We start from the raw sequence: 20,063 nt of genomic DNA, 5'->3' as shown, positions 1-20,063 counted from the left end.
ATTCATTTGTTCCTAGCCTGTTAGTGTTCACATGCAAGTCACCACAGTCTTACACCATTTTTTTGGTGGTTTGTCTCTATAAGTTCATACATTAGAGGTCTCTTGAGAGACACATTTTTGAAAGAATCTGGAGTTACCAAGGAAAGGGGAAGTAGGAAACAGTTCTGCTGATTCATTCTTGAGCAGATTGGGCTTCAGTTCCTGGAAGAATTGGGTAATGAAATAATTGGCATTTATTGAGGGCTGTGTGCCAGTCATGTTCTAAGTACTCAATATCTGTTTTTTTCTTTTAAAACTCGTAAAACCCTAGTTGCTCAAATTAAAAAGTATTAGAGACCAAAGAAGATGGGATGTCTATTTGTGATTCTATAGTTTTGGTGTATGATGGTGCCTAGTTATCTTTTAGAATATGTGTGTATATAGTTATACATATGTATGTATATATACACAAAGATTTTTAGGCATTTTTTACCCCATCTGTCTTGACCAGTGATGAGGTTTTCAGACTGGTAGGCCAGGGTTAGATTGTATGTGGCTATGGATTGAGTCTTAGATATATATGATGGTGTAATGAAGGAGAGGTAGGCACTCACCATACCATTTGGAATCTCGTGGTAATATTGAACTACTGTCTTAATCTTCAGGCCTAGTGTTACTAATATTTTATTTTATTTTTGAGACGGAGTCTTGCTCTGTTGCCGAGGCTGGAGTGCAATGGCGTGATCGAGGCTCACTGCAACCTCCACCCCCCGGGTTCAAGCGATTCTCCTGCCTGAGCCTCCCCAATAGCTGGGACCACAGGCATGCGCCATCACACCTGGCTAATTTTTGTATTTTTAGTAGAGATGGGGTTTCACCATGTTGGCCAGGCTAGTCTCGAACTCCTGATCTCAGATGACTCATCCACCTTGGCATCCCAAGGTGCTGGGATTACAGATTACAGGTGTGAGCCGCCGCACCCGGCTGAGCTGCAGGCTGAGCGGCTTTTTTTTTTTTTTTTTTTTGAGACGGAGTCTGGCTCTGTCACCCAGGCTAGAGTGCAGTGGTGCTATCTTGGCTCACTGCAATCTTGGCCTCTTGGGTTCAGCCTCGATCTCCTGAGTTCAAGCGATTTTCCTACCTCAACCTCCCACGGAGGTGGGATTACAGGTGCATGCCACCACGCCTGGCTAATTTTTGTATTTTTAGTAGGGACAGGGTTTCACCCCATTGACCAGGCTGGTCTTGAACTCCTGACCTCAAGTGATCCACCTGCCTTGGCCTCCCAAAGTGTTGGTATTACAGGCGTGAGCCACTGCGCCTGGCCTCCAATGATCTTGTATTAGAATCTATGTAACTGGCCAGGCGAGGTGGCTCATGCCTGTAATCCCAGCACTCTGGGAGGCCGAGGCAGGTGGATCATGAGGTCAGGACTTCAAGACCAGCCTGACCAATGTGGTGAAACCCCGTCTCTACTAAAAATACAAAAAATTAGCCGGGCATGGTGGCGCACGCCTGTAGTTGCACTTACTCGTGAGGCTGAGGCAGAAGAATTCTTGAACCTGGGAGGTGGAGGTTGCAGGCCCAGATCACACCACTGCACTCCAGCCAAAAAAAGAAGAATCTATGTAACCACATAATATATTTAGCTTATTATTGCAATATGCAACTTATAAAGACCTTTTCCCCCAGGTAATATGGCAGAATTTAAAAAAAAATTTAGCTTAACACTCCAGAGCATTTTCTTTTTTTTTATTCATTTATTCTGTACTAATTGCCTATGTTGATGGCTCTGAGAGAATTTTTAGATACAATTTAGACAGAACTGCTATCTAAAAGATTGTTGCTGATCAAATAGATGTTGATGAACATCCTTATGAAACAACTAAAAAGAGATTTGTGTGTCTGTGTTTGTGAGGATTTTTTGTGCAAAAACTCTTGGTTACCAATCATTGCCTTTTTGGATTGAGTGCATAATTTCAGTATGCAAATTTGTTGTCATTATACTAATTAAAACATTCTGTAAGTATTTTCATATGAAATTCACTTAAATAAATGCATGGATAAATACACATTAAATATATTACTATCCAAAGTTTAAACTTAGTTGCTTAAAAATATAAAAACAACACTGAGCCTTTTTCCCACTTTGCTTGTTGCTGTAAATGTGCTGATTCTGCTGTGGTAGAACTGCTGGCTTCTCCATACTGAACTCTGCCAGTATTGGCTTTTGATCCAGCAGAACACTAAAAGCTGGGCAGGCCCAGGCCATTTGTATTCTCGGGTTTGCTTTCTAGGGAGAAGTGTTCAGAAACCTTTCACTTCATGCGGACAAGGTCAAAGAAAATGTTCTGGAGCTTAGTATAATATATAATACGTACACGTGCAATTTTGTTAACATGTTTCTCTTTATGTGCTAATTCCAGCAAATTAAAATAACAATACTGAGTTAGGACTGAAGATTACCACTTAGCATTTTGTTTCTAGGTAATTACTAAGAAAACATTAAAAAAAAACCTGACAATACTAAGAAGTACAATCTGTATCACTCATCTGTTCCTTATAGGAAAGAAAGGTTGATACACAAAGGTTTTTGTTACAGTAGCCTTCTTTTACTTATTTTGAAATTGGCATTTTTCTTTTCTTCTTCTTCTTCTTTTTTTTTTTTTTTTTTTTTTTTTGAGACAGAGTCTCACTCTGTTGCCCAGGCTGGAGTGCAGTGACACGATCTCAGCTCACTACAACCTCTGCCTCTGAGTAGCTGGGATTACAGGTGTGCGCCACCAAGCCCGGCTGATTTTTGTATTTTTAGTAAAGAAAGGGTTACGCCATATTGTCCAGGTTGGTTTCAAACTCCAGGCCGGTTTCAAACTCCAGGCCTCAAGTGATCCACCCACCTTCGCCTCCCAAAGTTCTGGGATTACAGGCGTGAGCCACAGCGCCCGGCCATGCATTTTTCAATTGCATAAAAATATACAAAGGTATCTCAAAGTTAAAAAAATAATAATTCAGAAGCATATAGACTAGACATGAAAGTACCCTTTGACATTCTTGGCTCAATACATATTCTGTTTTTAGAAGAAACTACTACTGTTTGTGGTTTGATAGGTGTTTTCCATACCCAGCCATTTCAGAACTTTCTGTGTATTTACATATATGTGAGTATATATATTAATACTTCTCTTGCTGTTTCATAAATGGCATTATATTGTATGAATTTTCTCCCCAGTTTTTTTTTTTTTTTTTTTTTTTCCCCTCGTAGACCAAGTCTTGTTCTGTCGCCCAGGCTGGAGTGCAGTGGTATGATCTCGGCTCATTGCAACCTCCACCTCCTGGGTTCAAGCGATTCTCCTGCCTCAGCCTCCCGACTAGCTGGGACTACAGACACGTGCCACCACACCTGGCTAATTTTTGTATTTTTAGTAGAGAAGGGATTTCACCGTGTTAGCCTGGCTGGTCTCAAACACCTGATCTCAGGCAATCCGCCCACCTCGGTCTCCCCAAGTGCTGGGATTACGGGCATGAGCCACCATGCCCGACCCCCAGTTTTTGTGTGTGTGTTTGTCTGGAAGATCTTTCTATTCCAGTATTTGTAGATTACTCATCCTTTTTGACAGCTTTATAGTGTCCCATCCTCTAGCCATGTATTTAACCACTTTCTTATTGATGAATACTTGTTTATAAGATTATTTAAATCTTTTCCATCTTTCCTGTGTTTTTTCTTTATATTTGTAATTTGAATCCATCCGCAGGGTATATATATTTGAGCCTGGAACCAACTTAATATTTTTCCATCGTATTAATTTATGCATAGTCCATCAGTTCTCCACTGATTTGAAAAGCCATATTTATCGTATATTATATTCTCATATATATATATATATATATATAGGTTGTTTTAAAACTCTATCGTTCGATTGATCTTTGTCTCCTCCTGCACATTGTTAATATACTATTTTAATTATTGTAAGCTTATATAGTGTATATGTATATCTGGTTAGTTCCCCAATCATTATGTTGTTCTTAAAATTTTATTTAGATGTTGCATCTTTTTTTTTTTTTCTGAGATGGAGTCTCGCTCTGTCACCCAGGCTGGAGTGCAGTGGCACCATGTCAGCTCACTGCAAGCTCCGCCTCCCAGGTTCATGCCATTCTCCTGCCTCAGCCTCCTGAGTAGCTGGGACTACAGGTGCCTGCCATGCCTGGCTAATTTTTTTGTATTTTCAATAGAGATGGGGTTCACCATGTTAGCCAGGATGGTGTCTATTTCCTGACCTCATGATCCACCCGCCTTGGCCTCCCAAAGTGCTGGGATTATAGGCGTGAGCCACCGCACCTGGCCTAGATGTTGCATCTTATATCTTCCAAAGATCTTTAGGATTATGTTTTTAAGATTTAGGAGATTTTGATGGTCATTATGTCAAATTATAGGTTAATTTGGGGGTGAATTGACATTATTTTATTATTGTGTTCTTATGGCCAAGAACATGACATTCCTTTGCCAGTCTCCCGGCTAGTTTTTTGTATTTGTTTTAGTAGAGACGGGGTTTCAACGTGTTAGCCAGGATGGTCTCGATCTCCTGACCTCGTGATCCGGCCATCTCGGCCTCCCAAAGTGCTGGGATTACAGGCTTGAGCCACCGCGCCCGGCCTTTTATTTTCTTAAAACTGATATTTCTAGAGAGTTTTGTTTTGTTTTGTTTAAGAGATAAGAGTCTTACTCTGTCACCTAGGCTGGAGTACAGTAGCATGATCATAGCTCCCTGCAGCCTCCTGGGCTCAAGCAGTCCTCCTGCCTACAGCATGCCAAGGTACTGGGATTACAGGTGTGAGCCACCATGCCTGAACTCTTTTTAGTTATGTTTACCACAGTAATACATGCAGGCAGTTTTAGAGTCAAAGAATATGACAAGGTTTTTTTTTTTTTGAGACGGAGTCTCTCTCTGTCGCCCGGGCTGGAGTGCAGTGGCCAGTTCTCAGCTCACTGCAAGCTCCGCCTCCCGGGTTTACGCCATTCTCCTGCCTCAGCCTCCGAGTAGCTGGGACTACAGGCACCCGCCACCTCGCCCGGCTAGTTTTTTTTTTTTTTTTTTTTTGTATTTTTTAGTAGAGACAGGGTTTCACCGTGTTAGCCAGGATGGTCTCGAACTCCTGACCTCGTGATCCGCCCGTCTCGGCCTCCCAAAGTGCTGGGATTACAGGCTTGAGCCACTGCGCCCGGCCGCGACAAGGTTTAAAATGGAAAAAAAAATTTGCGGCACCCGTCCATTTCCTCTCTATGTTGGTACTGTCCAGGATGGCCGCTAGTAGCCACTGTGGCTCTTTGAACACTTGAAATGTCCTTTGTCCTAACTGAGAAGTATTGGCCAGGAGTGGTGACTCACGCCTGTAATCCTAGCAGTTTGGAAGGCTGAGGTGGGAGGATCACCTGAGCCCAGGAGTTTGAGACCAGCCTGGGCAATGTAGTGAGACCCTTTCTGTATTTAAAAATAAATAAATACAAATAAGCTAATTGAGAAGTACTGTAATAAAATACACATTGTGTTTCAAAAACTCAGTATGGAAAAATGAATATAAAGTACTGCATTAATTTTTTATATTGATTACATGTTTTAAATAATAGATAACAGACTAATATATATTAAAATTAATTTTTTGAATTTAAATTTTTGATATAGTTATTAGAAAAGGTAAAATGGCATTTGTAGCTTGCATTATATTTCTTTTTTTTTTGGGGACGGAGTTTCACCCTTGTTGCCCAGGCTGGATTGCGATAGTGTGATCTTGGCTCACCACAACCTCCGCCCCCCGGATTCAAGTGATTCTCCTGCCTCAGCCTCCCGAGTAGCTGGGATTACAGGCATGCGCCACCACGCCTGGCTAATTTTGTATTTTTGGTAGAGACGGGGTTTCTCCATGTTGGTCAGGCTGGTCTTGAGCTCCAGACCTCAGGTGATCCTCTTGCCTTGGCCTCCCAAAGTGCTTGGATTACAGGCATGAGCCACCACGCCCAGCCAGCTTGCATTGTATTTCTCTTTTTTTTTTTTGAGATGGAGTTTTGCCCTTGTTGCTCAGGCTGGAGTGCAATAGCACGATCTTGGCTCACCAGAACCTCCGCCTCCCGAGTTCAAGCGATTCTCCTGCCTCAGCCTCCTGAGTAGCTGGGATTACAGGCATATGCCACCATGCCTGGCTAATTTTGTATTTTTAGTAGAGACAGGGTTTCTCCATGTCGGTCAGGCTGGTCTCAAACTCCTGACTTCAGGTGATCCACCCGCCTTAGCCTCCCAAAGTGCTGTGATTACAGGCATGAGCCACCATGCCCTGCCCAACTTGCATTATATTTCTAATGAACAGTGCTGCTTTAGATGGTAAGCCCTGTGCGAACAGGAACGTGGTCTTGTTCACCCATGTAGTCCCTGTACCTTTAATGGTGTCAGTCACTCAGTAGTAGTTAAATGAATTGATATGTTCAGCAAGTAGGATGATATGGTTTGGCTCTGTGTCTCCACCCAAATCTCACCTTGAATTGTAATAACCCCCACGTGTCAAGGGTGGGACCAGGTGGAGATAATTTAATCATGGAGGCAGTTTCTCCCATGCTGTTCTCCTGATGGTGAGTTCTCACCAGGTCTGATAGTTTTATAAGGGGCTTTCCCACTTCACTTGGCTGTTGTCTCTCCTGCTGCCCTGTGAAGAGGTGCTGTCTGCCATGATTTTAAGTTTCTTGAGGCCTCCCCAGCCATGTAGAACTGGGAGTCAGTTAAACCTCTTTCTTTTATAAATTATCCAGTCTCTGGTATTTCTTCAGAGCAGCGTGAGAATGGACAGATACATAGGGAGAGAGTATTTTCTTCATTGTACACTCAGAGATATTGTACCTGGCATGTTACAATGCAGATTTTATTCCACGGAGGTGCTTTGAACCATTCTGAGTTTTCTTCGCAGTTATTGATTGGTAAACAGTTATTTTATTTATTTATTTTTTTTTGAGAGGGAGTCTTGCTCTGTCACCCAGGCTGTGGTGCCATCTTGGCTCACTGCAACCTCCATCACCCGGGTTCACAGTGTTGAACAGGCTGGTCTCGAACTCCTGACCTCAAGTGATCCACTTGCCTCGGCCTTCCAAAGTGCTAGGATTACAGGTGTGAGCCACCATACCTGGCCTAAATTTGGTTTTATTCTCCAGTATATATTTTTCCTTTGATTACTGTATTTTTAGTTTAATTGCACTTATAAAAATTTTATTTTTATTTTTATTTTTTGAGACAGGATCTCACTCTGTTGCTAAGGCTGGGATACAGTGGTGCAGGCTCACTGCAGCCTTGTCCTCCTAGGCTCAAGTGGTTCTCCCACTTCAGCCCCCTGAATAGCTGGGACTATAGGCACATACCACCCCACCTGGTTAAATTAAAAAAAATTTTTTTTAGGGATTGCATCTCCTTTGTTGCCCAGGTAGATCTCAAACTCCTGGGCTCAAAGCAATTCTCCCGCCTCAGCCTCCCAAAGTGCTGGGATAACAGATGTGAGCCACCAGGTCCAGCCTAATTGCACTTTTAAGTCTTAGACTGGAAACTTCTTGAAGTCCCATCTTTATCACTATATGTCTTGTTTTCTGTTTTATTTTGTTCTTTTTTTTTTTTTTTTGAGGCGGAGTCTCGCTCTGTCGCCCGGACTGGAGTGCAGTGGCCGGATCTCAGCTCACTGCAAGCTCCGCCTCCTGGGTTAACGCCATTCTCCTGCTTCAGCCTCCCGAGTAGCTGGGACTACAGGCGCCGGCCACCTTCGCCCGGCTAGTTTTTGGTATTTTTTAGTAGAGACGGGGTTTCACCGTGTTAGCCAGGATGGTCTCGATCTCCTGACCTCGTGATCCGCCCGTCTCGGCCTCCCAAAGTGCTGGGATTACAGGCTTGAGCCACCGCGCCCGGCCTATTTTGTTCTTTCATTAACTCTGCTATTTGGAAAAATTCTAATGCTTTTATAAGTTCTTTGGTCTAATTGTTTCAAGTCTTCTGTTTCCTGAAATTATTAACTATCTTTAAAGAGAAAAGTCATCTTGGCTATATGCTGTGCTTGTCAAGGTGGCGTCAGCTCTGAGCGAATATTTTTCCAAGCTTCCAAGCTTGAATATTCTTAAGTCTGAGGTCATGCTCATCTGTTTATTTTAAATATCTGGCAGTGTATGGAATACTTTTATTTTTGTTTATTTTTTATTTTTTTTTTGAGACAGTCTCGCTCTGTTGCCCAGGCTGAAGTGCAGTGGTGTGATCGTGGCTTACTGCAGCCTCCGCCTCCCAGGTTCAAGCAATTCTCCTGCCTCAGCCTCCCGAGTAGCTGGGATTACAGGTGCCCGCCACTACGCCCGGCTCATTTTTTTTGTATTTTGTTGTAGAGGCGGGGTTTCACTGCATTAGCCAGGATGGTCTCGATCTCCTGACCTTGTGATCCACCCACCTTGGCCTCCCAAAGTGCTGGGATTACAGGCATGTGCTACCACACCTGGCGAAATATTTTTATTTTTATCCTTTAAAACTTTTCCTCTTAAAGCTTTTTTTTTTTTTTTTTTTTTTTTTTGGGTGAGATAAAGTCTTGCTCTGTCACTGCTGGAGTACAGGTGACACGATCTGAGCTCACTGCAACCTCCACCTCCCGTGTTCAAGCGATTCTCCTGCCTCAGCCTACCATGTAGCTAGGTTTACAGGTGTGCACCACCACACCCAGCTAATTTTTGTATTTTTGGTAGAGACGGGTTTCACCATGTTGGCCAGGCTGGTCTCGAACTCCTGACCTCAGGTGATCTGTCCACCTCAGCCTCTCAAAGTGCTGGGATTATAGGTGTGAGCCACCATGCCTGGCTGGTGTTGCTTTTTAAAATCTTTTTTTTTCTCATTTCAAGTATTTGCTTTTAACATATTTCTGTCCTGGTACAGTGGCTCATGCCACTTTAGGAGGCTAAGGGGGAAGATTGCTTGAGGCAGGAGTTTGAGACCACCCTGGGCAATATAGCAAGACCCCTGTCTTTAAAAATAAAATTAAAAGTTAGCTGTGTGCCTGTAGTCCTAGCTACTAGGCAGGCTGAGGTGGGAGGATTGCGTGACCCCAAGAGTTTGAGGTTACAGTGAGATGTTATTGTGCCACTGCACTCCAGTCTGGGTGGCAGAGTGAGACCCTGTCTCTAAAAACAAAAATAAAAAAATGTTTCTTATTACTTGAAATCTATGGCTGCAGTTTAAGAGCTGGCCATTTTGGGTCATTTCTCTGAATCTCTGAATTTCTCTGAATCTCCTGCTGGTTTGGTTTTCTTTTTCCTGAGAGTGAGTATTTGTATGAGGGTGTTGGTTGTTTTTAAGATAAAATTTTTGATTTTGGTAGCTAGAGAGACATAGGTATACAAATTTAGAACTAGAAGAGACTGTAGAAGTCATATATTCTAATACACTTGAATTACAGATGGGTAAATGATACTTGGGTAGTTGAAACAAGTTGATTATGGACCCATAACTTAGCAGTAAATGTATGAGGAGAAAAAGTAGTATCTTTTCCTCATCCATTGCTAGGTTCATGGCTGAGACCACTACGGCAAAGGACAGATTACTGAGAAGAACATACAGGTTTATTTAAGTTTTATGTGACATAGAGCCTTCAGAAATGAAGACCCAAATAAACAGGGAAACTTGTATATTTTTATGGTTAGGTTTGATGGAGAGTGGACAGTGTGTAGAAGTCTGATCAAACAAAGGGAGAATGATCTAACGGTTATAACCTAGGGGGAACTTAGCAAGGCTTGTTTGGTCAGATTCTTCTCAATGTCCCTGTGTCTTCAGAGAGAAGGACATTCCTTTCCTCTGAGTAAAGGGAGGGTACCTGTGGAATTGAGGGTCTTATAACCTGCTTCAGAGAAGAAGATCAGGTAATTCTTGTATGGTCTGCTTCAGAGGAGAGGGGCTGGAGAAGGTCAGAGAGACCTCTTTGCTTCTGCTGGTTCCTCAGATGCCAAGGTGCTGTATTTTGGACTAGTGTGCCCTGAACCCAGTCTTAGAGCACAGAACGACTAGAATCTAACCCATTTTTCTAGATTTAGTTTCTTTTTTTTTTTTTTGAGACAGAGTCTCACTCTGTCACCCAGGCTGGAGTGCAGTGGCCAGATCTCAGCTCACTGCAAGCTCCGCCTCCCGGGTTTACGCCATTCTCCTGCCTCAGCCTCCGGAGTAGCTGGGACTACAGGCGCCCGCCACCTCGCCCGGCTAGTTTTTTGTATTTTTTTAGTAGAGACGGGGTTTCACCGTGTTAGCCAGGATGGTCTCGATCTCCTGACCTCGTGATCCGCCCGCCTCGGTCTCCCAAAGTGCTGGGATTACAGGCTTGAGCCACCGCGCCCGGCCTCTAGATTTAGTTTCTAGTTATTTTTTGTTAGTGTCTATTTTTTGCTTTTGGTAGTATTATTACATTATTGCATTTATGTGCCAACATTTCTGTAAACTTTATTTCATTTAATTCTTAGCTGATAAATGATGAAAACAGTTTTTAGAACGAGGCATGTATAACTCCAAAAGTTACACTCTTAACCATTGTGCTTTAGTGGTAGAATGGTTTAGGGACTGGGTGCTTGTGTGTCAGACACTTTATCCTGCTATCTCATTTAATCCTCAGAACTGCTCTAAGAGCTGAACATACTCTCTGGCTTTACAGACAAGGACATTTGGCTAAGAGAGATTGTCTTCTGCCTTCAGGCCACACAGCTAGTAAGTTGTAGAGCTTGATTATAAGTTTTGTGGTTTTCCAATTCTCTGCTGCATCTAAGGGGAGATATCCCACATTGATATTCCAGTCCAAAGCCTTCATGATAATATGATAAGAGAAATCAAATATATGCATGCAGCCATAAAAAAGAACAAAATCATGGCCTTTGCAGCAACATGGATGCAGCTGGAGGCCATTATCCTGAGTGAATTAATACAGGAACAGAAAACCAAATACCCCATGTTCTCACAAGTGGGAGCTGAGCATTGAGTACAAATGGACATAAAGATGGGAATAATAGACACTGGGAACTACTAGAGGGGAAAGAATGGGAGGGGCAAGGGTTGAAAACCTGTTGGGCACTGTGCTTACTACTTGGGTGACAGGATTATTCGTACCCCAAACCTTAGTGATGCACAATTAACCTATGTGACAAATCTGCACATGTACACCCTGAACTTAAAAGTTGAAAAAATATATATAACATATACAATTCACTTTATTAATGGTTAATGTAACTGATTTATTTTGAGACTAGTCTTCGTGTACTATTTTTGTGCCTTTCTCAGATATTTTGTAGACATGAGTCTGAAGTAAATATTTATAAAGGCAAAGTAGGTAATTGCTGTTACCAGAAAAATACTTATTAAAAAAAAAAGGATATTTAAGAGATTATTAGAATGACTTTCCTGACCTAGTTTTCTTAGGCTAATAATTCGTGAAGCATTTAAATTTTCTGATTGTTTTCAGTGACAACATTAGAGATGTAATCATTTATAAACATGCTGTTAATAGCATGGACTCTGGTGACAGTCCGTGTGGGTTTAGATCCTGTGTTAAATTTCTGATTTTGGTAGCTTGACATAGGTATAAAAAAATTTACAACCTGAAGAGACCTTAGAAATGATGTATTCCTGGGCCAGTTATTCATTCTCTGTGTCTCTTTTCTCACCAGTAAAATAGGTATGCTAATAATACCTATCTCATAGAGTTGTGAGAATTAAGGAATTATTACATGTTAAATTATCAGCGAGTGCATGATTAATCATAAGTACTCAAAAAGTGATAGCCGTTATTGCTTTTTAAACATTAATTTTTAACATTTTTATTGGTTGACATAGGTTTCAGACAATTGTAAATAAATTTAAAAACAATCTAAAAAATGTTAAGGCTGAGAGAATTTTGAGACCTTAATACAGGGTAGTATATTGTATAAGACTTGTTCTGTGCCTAGGCTTAATTAGCAGATTTCTGTGCTTCTGGACTTATAATGTATAGTTGTTTTTTGTTTTAATACTAACATTCTGATTGGGTATGTCCAGCACTTCACTTAGGTAAATCACAATCTTTCCTCTCTCACAAAGGACACTGAAATGATCCTGAAATACCTTCTTATTCAGACAGATAGAACAGCTAGTGGTAGAGGCCCTAAAAAGAAAAAAAAAAGGAATGGAGAATCAGAGGAGCTAACTTCAGAAGGTAATGGAAAGGACTGTTGTTATATGGGCATACTGGAGATCACGACACTTCATGGACAGGCATCATTGTACAGCTGTGCCTGATGGAAACTGCAGCTGGCAAGCTATTAGAAATTAAGACTGCATATTCTGTCTCTCTCTTTCAGGAACTGCAAGGTTTGGCATTTCTTTTTCGCTCTGTACATCTGTTCAGTTTTCCTTTCTTCCAGCTGGCTTTTTCAGTTTCAGCTTGTATATGGAGTGTAATGGCTGCTCTGCTCCTTTATCAAGAGAATTCTCAATCTATTCTTTCGGCATTTATCCCTGCTGCTAAATGGCTCAGTCTTTTTAAAAAAATTTAAATGATTTTTTTTTTTATTGAAGGGTCAGTACATTTATGTGGTCCAAAATTCAAAAGGTGCAGTTCGAAGTCTACCTGCCACTCCTTTTCCTCAGCCACCCAAATTTTGGCAATCCAAATCACCAGTTCCTTGTGTATACTTTCAGAGATATATTATGCATATGTACCTGTAGCCATGTATATTCTCCCCATTCTTTTTTTTTCCCCCTAGACCAATGGATGCTATTATATAGCTTATGTTGGAAATTCTTTCATCTCAGTAAATACAGAACTTGCTTTTTTTTTTTTTTTTTTAATGGATGCATAGCGTTTCATTATGTGGATGAATTATATAATTATTTGGTTTTCAATTTTTTGCTGTTGTAAACAGTCCTAGTACAAACCCTAATATGTGTCATTTTAGACATGTGCTAGTATGGCTATTGAATAGATGCCTTGAATTTGGAATTGCTTATGGAAAGGGGATGGGGATTTCAGAATAACTATGTATTGAATAAGCTTTTATCCACCTTTTTGTATGCTAAATCCTGTGTGCATTTGATTCTATTTCTGCACTTTATGTTCTCTTAATTTGCCTGTCAAATAATGTGCCAATATCACACTGTTTTAATTGTACTTTTATAATGTACATGTATACATTATAATGTATAATGGTAGTTAAGGGTATAGACTTGAACTAAACTGCCTAGCTTTGAGTCTTGACCACTTTCTTAGCTGTGTGACCTTGGGCATGTTATTCAACATCCCTGTAATTCAATGTCCTTATTTGTAAAATAGAGATGATAATGATACCTATCTAATAGAGGGCTGATGCAAGGATTCAATGAGTTAAGCTATATAAAGTGCTTAGAAAAGTGCTTAGCATGTAGTTGGTGCTGTGTAAGTATTAGGTCTTTATTTTTTTTGCTGTTGTCGGCAGGGCTAGTTCCTCTTCGTTGCTATTTTTTTCGGAATATTCCTGGCTGTTGTTGTTTGCTTATATTCTATTTTAACTTTAGAATCAGTTGGTCTGTGTAATCAGGATAGACTAGGTGATTAGTTAATACCCACAACAACAATCCCCCTTACCCGCCCTCCCTCATCTCAGTGGATTAACACATCCAAAGTTCATCACTTGTAATACATGTCCCATATGGATCAGGAGATGGGTCTTACCCCCTTAGACCCCCCGAAGGAGGTGGGAGGTGGGCTATGCCCATTTTTTGTCACCCAGAGACCCACGCTGACAAGTCTTCAACCATCATTCTAGAAAGCTGGCAGTTACCTTTGCAGAGAGAAACAGTGCTGAGTCAAGTACTGGTGGAAACTTTAAAAGCCAGAAGGGATGTATATCACTTCCTTTTATATCTCACTGGCCAAAGCAAGTCGTATGGCCTCATGTAATGCTGGGGAGCATGGAGAAAGTGCAGTTTTGTTATGTACCTGGGAGGGCAGCTGGAAATATCTGATGAAGAGTTGTAATGGGCCGGGTGCGGTGGTTTATGCCTGTAATCCCAGCACTTCGGGAGGCTAAGGTGGGCAGATCACGAGGTCGAAAGTTCGAGACCAGCCTGACCAACATGGTGAAACCCCTTCTGTACTAAAAATATTAAAAATTAGCTGGGCGTGGTGGTACGCACTTGTAATCCCAGCTACTCAGGAGGCTGAGGCAGGAGAATCTCTTGAACCCAGGAGGTGGCGATTGCAGTGAGCCAAGATCACGCCACTGCACTCCAGCCTGGGCAACAGAGTGAGACTCAGTCTCAAAAAAAAAAAAAAAAAAAGAGTTGTAAGGACTTTGCTCTGCTGGTTGCTAAATATTTGGGTCACCTGTTATGTTACATGTAGCACTCAGTCCCTTCCTTAGAGACACTACTCATGTTTCTATCTAGTAACTACATTTGTCTGAAACTCTAGAATAAGTGATGTTCAGAGTCTATTAATCAGATTCAGAGGAGGTTTCTCTTGGTTCAGACAACTGTGAATGAAACAAAGAAGTTATCAGTTGGTCTAAAAGAATCATCTTAGTTGTTTTGTTTGTTTTTTATTTGTTTTGTTTTGTTTTTTGAGACAGGGTCTTGCTCTGTCACCCAGGTTGGAGTGCAATGGTGCGATCTTGGCTCACTGCACTCTGCCTCTCAGGTTCAAGCGATTCTCAAGCCTTAGCCTCCTGAGTAGCTGGGATTGCAGGCATGCGCCACCATGTCCGGTTAATTTTTGTATTTTTTAGTAGAGAGGGGGGTTTTGCCATGTTGGCCAGGCTGGTCTTGAACTCCTGGCCTCAAGTGATCTGCCCGCCTAGGCCTCCCAAAGTGCGAGGATTACAGGTGTGAGCCACCAGACCCAGCTCATCTTAATATTTTTTTAGGTTCCTCCTGAGTGGTAGGAGTAGAGATGCAGAGGGAACTTTCACTTTTTTTTTTTTTTTGAGACGGAGTCCCGCTCCGTCGCCCAGGCTGGAGTGCAGTGGCCGGATCTCAGCTCACTGCAAGCTCCGCCTCCCAGGTTTATGCCATTCTCCTGCCTCAGCCTCCTGAGTAGCTGGGACTACAGGCGCCCGCCACCTCGCCCGGCTAGTTTTTTGTATTTTTTTAGTAGAGACGGGGTTTCACCGTGTTGGCCAGGATGGTCCCGATCTCCTGACCTCGTGATCTGCCTGTCTCGACCTCCCAAAGTGCTGGGATTACAGGCTTGAGCCACTGCTGCCTGGCCGGAACTTTCACTTTTAACCTGCATATATCTGTGTTATTTGAATTTTTTTTTGGCAGTGAGCAGATAGTATGTGAAAGGAAATATTTTGCTGGGGGGTGGTGGCTTATGCCTGTAATCCCAGCACTTTGGGAGGCCGAGGCAGGTGGATCACCTGAGGTCAGGAGTCCGAGACCAGCCTGGCCAACATGGCAAAACCCCATCTCTACTAAAAATAACAAAAATTAGCTGGGCGTGGTGACGCCCACCTGTAATCCCAGCTACTTGGGAGGCTGAGGTAGGAGAATTGCTTGAACCTGGGAGGTGGAGGTTGCAGTGAGCCGAGATCGGGCCCCTGTACTCTAGCTTGGGTGACAGAGCGAGACTCCATCTCTAAATAAATAAATAAGTAAATAAATATATAAATGGAAATATTTTAAAAGCCTAAAATATTTAATGCTCATATCAGCTCTTTCTATTAGGTAGGCATCATTATCATCTCCATTTTACAAATAAGGACATTGAATTACTGGGACGTTAAGTAACACGTGCAAGGCCACACAGCCAAGGAAATGGTAAAGACAAGAGTCAAAGCTAGGCAGTTTAACTAAAGTGTACTCCCTTACACCATGCTATGCTGCCTGTTATAAAAATACAGTATTTAAAACAGTGTGATACTGGCATGTAATTTGACAAAAGAATTCTCTTATCCCAATTCCATACTAAATGGAATAATGTATAGTGTGTGGGGCCAGAGCTGGAACATGAGACCTGAGACCTAACTCTAACCTCTTGCCTACCAAGATGTCTTTCTTAATGCATGGGCTTCTGTGAATAGCTTGTAACAATAAAAATAGAGTTTTTTTTTTTTTTTCTTATTTGCAATGAACATAGCAATAAAAAAAGACTGTTTACTTTGAGAAGAATGATCTTTGGGATAATAATACTTGAAAGTGAGGGATGATCCAGGAAAGTTACCTGGAGAGGATGACCTCAGTGAGAGGGAAGTCTGTACTGATAGGGAAGGTGATGGTACATACTAACTGGTTTCCAATTTGAAGATCTTTTCTGGAGTACTTAGTTGTATTTTATTTATTTTGATCACTGTGTTTTAAGGAAACAGCTTACAAAGGCAACAGAAGAGAGGAAAACATTCTTTGTGCAAGTATAAAATGTTTATTAAAACACAGATTTTGTTTTGTCTTTAGGAAAAAGAAAAAATATAAGCCATTTATTTACTATATTCTTCTCTGATGGGAAATGAAAAAAATAATTTTTTCTTTTTACAAATGCAGTATGTTTTGTTACGGGAAAAAAATAAGCAAAAACGGAAACAAACAAACCCCATACCCACTTTGCTACTGGGAGACAACAATGTAATAAAAGTTCTGGGGTGTGTATCCTTTTAAAGCCTCTTTCATGTGTATCATTTTGTATTGCTAACCAAAGCATATACAAGGCAATTTTTTGTTGTCATTTTTCACTCATGTATTTTGAATCTTCTAAACTGGAGATCTTAAATTGAAGGAGAAAGGATTTTTGGTGGTGGGTTTTTGTTTTTACCTCTTTTTAGAACTTACTTCACATTTATTTCTTTTCACACTATTTAACATCCAGTACTTTTGCCTTACAATTTTTATTGTTATTTGTTTCCTCTGTTAGATTCAGTTCCTTGAAGGCGTCTGTATTCTTCATTCTGTTGAGCTCATATTAAGTTTACATAAGGATAGGACATATGTTAACAGAAGTGATTGTAGGGGAAAAAGGCAGAAGACATTTCAGCAGTTATTTCAGGGTACAGATCAATCACTAATTCACTTACAGTCCAGTGTTACTTAATTTGCTGGTGTAACCAAAAACTAAGGAAGTACACATTTGTATACAGGTATTTAAGCTCCTTTCCTATTTTTAAGCTGAGGTAAAGTATTCTTGTGATGTTAATTTTTTCTGTGACCCGTTGAATAGAACATACTCAGTCTAAGGTACTGTTAACTATTGAAAACAAAAATGTGTAGGAGGACAGCAAGGTTAATTCCTTTTAAAATGTCGTGAGTTAATTTCTTTGAAGAAGAGGGAAGCGTGGGTTTCCTGTCTAGTTTTTAGGTGGTGATTTTTAAAAGAATGGCACTTCCATAGTGTTAGCAGCTAATCTGTAGATGTGCATATAAATTGGTAATAAGCAGAAGTAAGAGCCACGTTTTTCTTTTCTTTGCTAAAAAGGTATTAATAGTTACCTGATTCTGTTACAGTATAGAAGACCAATAATGATATATATGTTAAATTGTATCAAATGATATTTATCCCAGTGTGCTAAGATTAATTTTTTTTTTTACCATCTTTAAATCTTAAAAGAATATTTCTCATAGGTATTCTACTTAAGTATAGACAAATAATTTGACCATCCCATAGTGTATCCACCATATTTGTGGCTTGTAAAAGTTTTAAAAGTTGGGCGTAAGTAGCTGATAAGTTACAAAAAAGATACAAATTTCAGTAAGGTAATTTTAATTAAAATGACAGGAAATGGGGGTGCATTTTGAATAGAAAAACACAGAACTCCAAAAACAAGACAAAAAACCATGTTATTTCCAAAGAGAACATCTCAGTTGTGCAGAAAGAATTAACATAGCAGGCCTGATTGAGACTGATAATCCTTAGCGAGGTCTGCTTGCAAAGTTGACCCTTGGCTGGCATCTAGGAACTTGGATTTGGGGAGGTTTCCTACCATTTCCAGAACCCAAAAGAGTGGCCCATTGTGCCTAAGCTGTTTGTATAAACAATGTGGTTTACACAGAACACCTTTCTGTCTGGGAGTCTGGAATTTTGCTGTGTAGTAGGCAGAGGGTGTTTATATGATCAACCCCTAAGAAGAACCTTGGAGACAGCATTTTACACATGTTGTTGTAACTCATTGCTGGAGGAAGTAAATGTGTCTTGTGTGACTCCACTGGGAGAAGACTTTTGGGCACTTGTGCCTGGTTTTCTCTGGACATTGCCTCATACACCTTTTTCCTTTGCTGATTTTGCTTTATATCCCTTTGCTATGATAAAGCACAGCCACGAGTACAACTATGTGCTGAGTTTTCTGAGTCCTAGTGAATCATCCAGTCTGAGGGGGTGTTCTTGAAGACTCCCCGCACAATAGTGGATCAGATTAGTTTATAATTGGAATCGACCATGTGCATACAAAATCTCTACAAGGAAGCTTTCAATGGGTAGATACCATTTTTTGGGTTTAAGTTGTGCCCAAATAGGGTGGGAGATAGAATATGTGAAACTAAAATTAAGTTTGGGATCTGAAGGAGAGAAAAAAAGGCTCTTAATTTATGACTGACAAACTTCTGTTTAAGTTTTATCTTTGTGAAACTATATCTTGGTGTCTAGCTATCTGATAAGGCTCTGTACTGTATAGAAATATATTATTCAGGAAGGAGAACTGAAAGTGAGACAATGTAAATGTAACTCAAGAAAGCATTGTGGGCCAGGCACTGTGGCCCATGCCTGTAATCCCAGCACTTTGGGAGGCTGAGGTAGGCAGATCACCTGAATTCAAGGTCAGGAGTTCAAGACCAGTCTGGCCAACATGGCAAAACCTCATGTCTACTAAAAATATAAAAATTATCCAGGTGGAGTTGTGTGCGCCTATAATCCTAACTACTTGGGAGGCTGAGGCACGAGAATCTCTTGAACCTGGGAGAAGGAGGTTGCAGTGAGCCAAGATCGCTACCACTGCACTCCAGCCTGGGAGACAGAGGGAGACTCCGTCTTAAAAAAAAAAAAAAAAAGATAAAGAAAAAAAAGGCATTGGGGGCCAGGTGCAGTGCACTGCTCACGCTTGTAATCCTAGCACTTTGGGAGGCTGAGACAGGAGGATCGCTTGAGCCCAGGAGTTTGAGACCAGCTTAGGCAACACAGTGAGACCCTGAGTCTACCAAAAATTAAATGTTGGCTGGCATGGAGTTACATGTCTGTAGTCCTAGCTACTCGGGAGGCTGAGGTGAGAGGATTGCTTGAGTCCAGAAGTTCAAGGCTGCAGTGCGCTGTGATTATTGCCACTGCACTCTAGCCTGGGTGACAGAGAGAGACCCTGTGTCCAAAAAAAAAAAAAAAAAAAATGAAAGCATTGTGATGTAGAAAGTGCATGGGTTTTGGAACTAGATAGATTTGTGTTAAAATTATGGTATTAACTGTGTGATTGTTTGAACTAATTATTTCTTCATTTATAAAATGAGGATAATGCCTGCTGCGTAGAGTGGTTTGAGAATTAAATTAGATAATGTATACAAAACTTCTACCACTACATCTTTTGTATAATAACTCAAAACGTTGGCCGGGCGCAGTGGCTCAGGCCTGTAATCCCAGCACTTTGGGAGGCCGAGACGGGTGGATCACGAGGTCAGGAGATTGAGACCATCCTGGCTAACACGGTGAAACGCCGTCTCTACTAAAAAAAATACAAAAAACTAGCCGGGCGAGGTGGCGGGCGCCTGTAGTCCCAGCTACTCGGGAGGCTGAGGCAGGAGAATGGCGTGAACCTGGGAGGTGGAGCTTGCAGTGAGCTGAGATCCGGCCACTGCACTCCAGCCTGGGCCACAGAGTGAGACTCTGTCTCAAAAAAAAAAAAAAAAAAAAAAGGTTAGAGTACATTTTCTGTGAAGATGTGGAGAGATTGGAGAAGTTTAAAGGGGGAGAAAGAGAAGGTAAAGTTTGTGTTTCTCTTCTTCTGTTTGTTGTTTGATGTGAGGTTGCATAGGAAAATTAGTAGGAGAGAAGAAACATTAAGTTAGAGAATGGAATTTTAAATGGATCTCCACAGTCACCCACTGAGACTTTGTACAGTTTAAGAACTAGGAATATCA

The 20,063-nt window shown here is 41.2% G+C and overlaps 1 protein-coding gene across 4 annotated transcripts in view; it reads left to right on the top strand.

The window, feature by feature from the left end:
* The window catches only part of ABL2 (ABL proto-oncogene 2, non-receptor tyrosine kinase), a 133,996-nt gene that overhangs the window by 11,673 nt on the left and 102,260 nt on the right, over window positions 1-20,063 (top strand). The window lies entirely within an intron of this gene.

This window comes from Rhinopithecus roxellana, chromosome 8 (genome assembly GCF_007565055.1).
Source record: "Rhinopithecus roxellana isolate Shanxi Qingling chromosome 8, ASM756505v1, whole genome shotgun sequence".
NCBI classification, from domain to species: domain Eukaryota; kingdom Metazoa; phylum Chordata; class Mammalia; order Primates; family Cercopithecidae; genus Rhinopithecus; species Rhinopithecus roxellana.
This window is presented reverse-complemented; position numbering and strand designations above follow the sequence as displayed.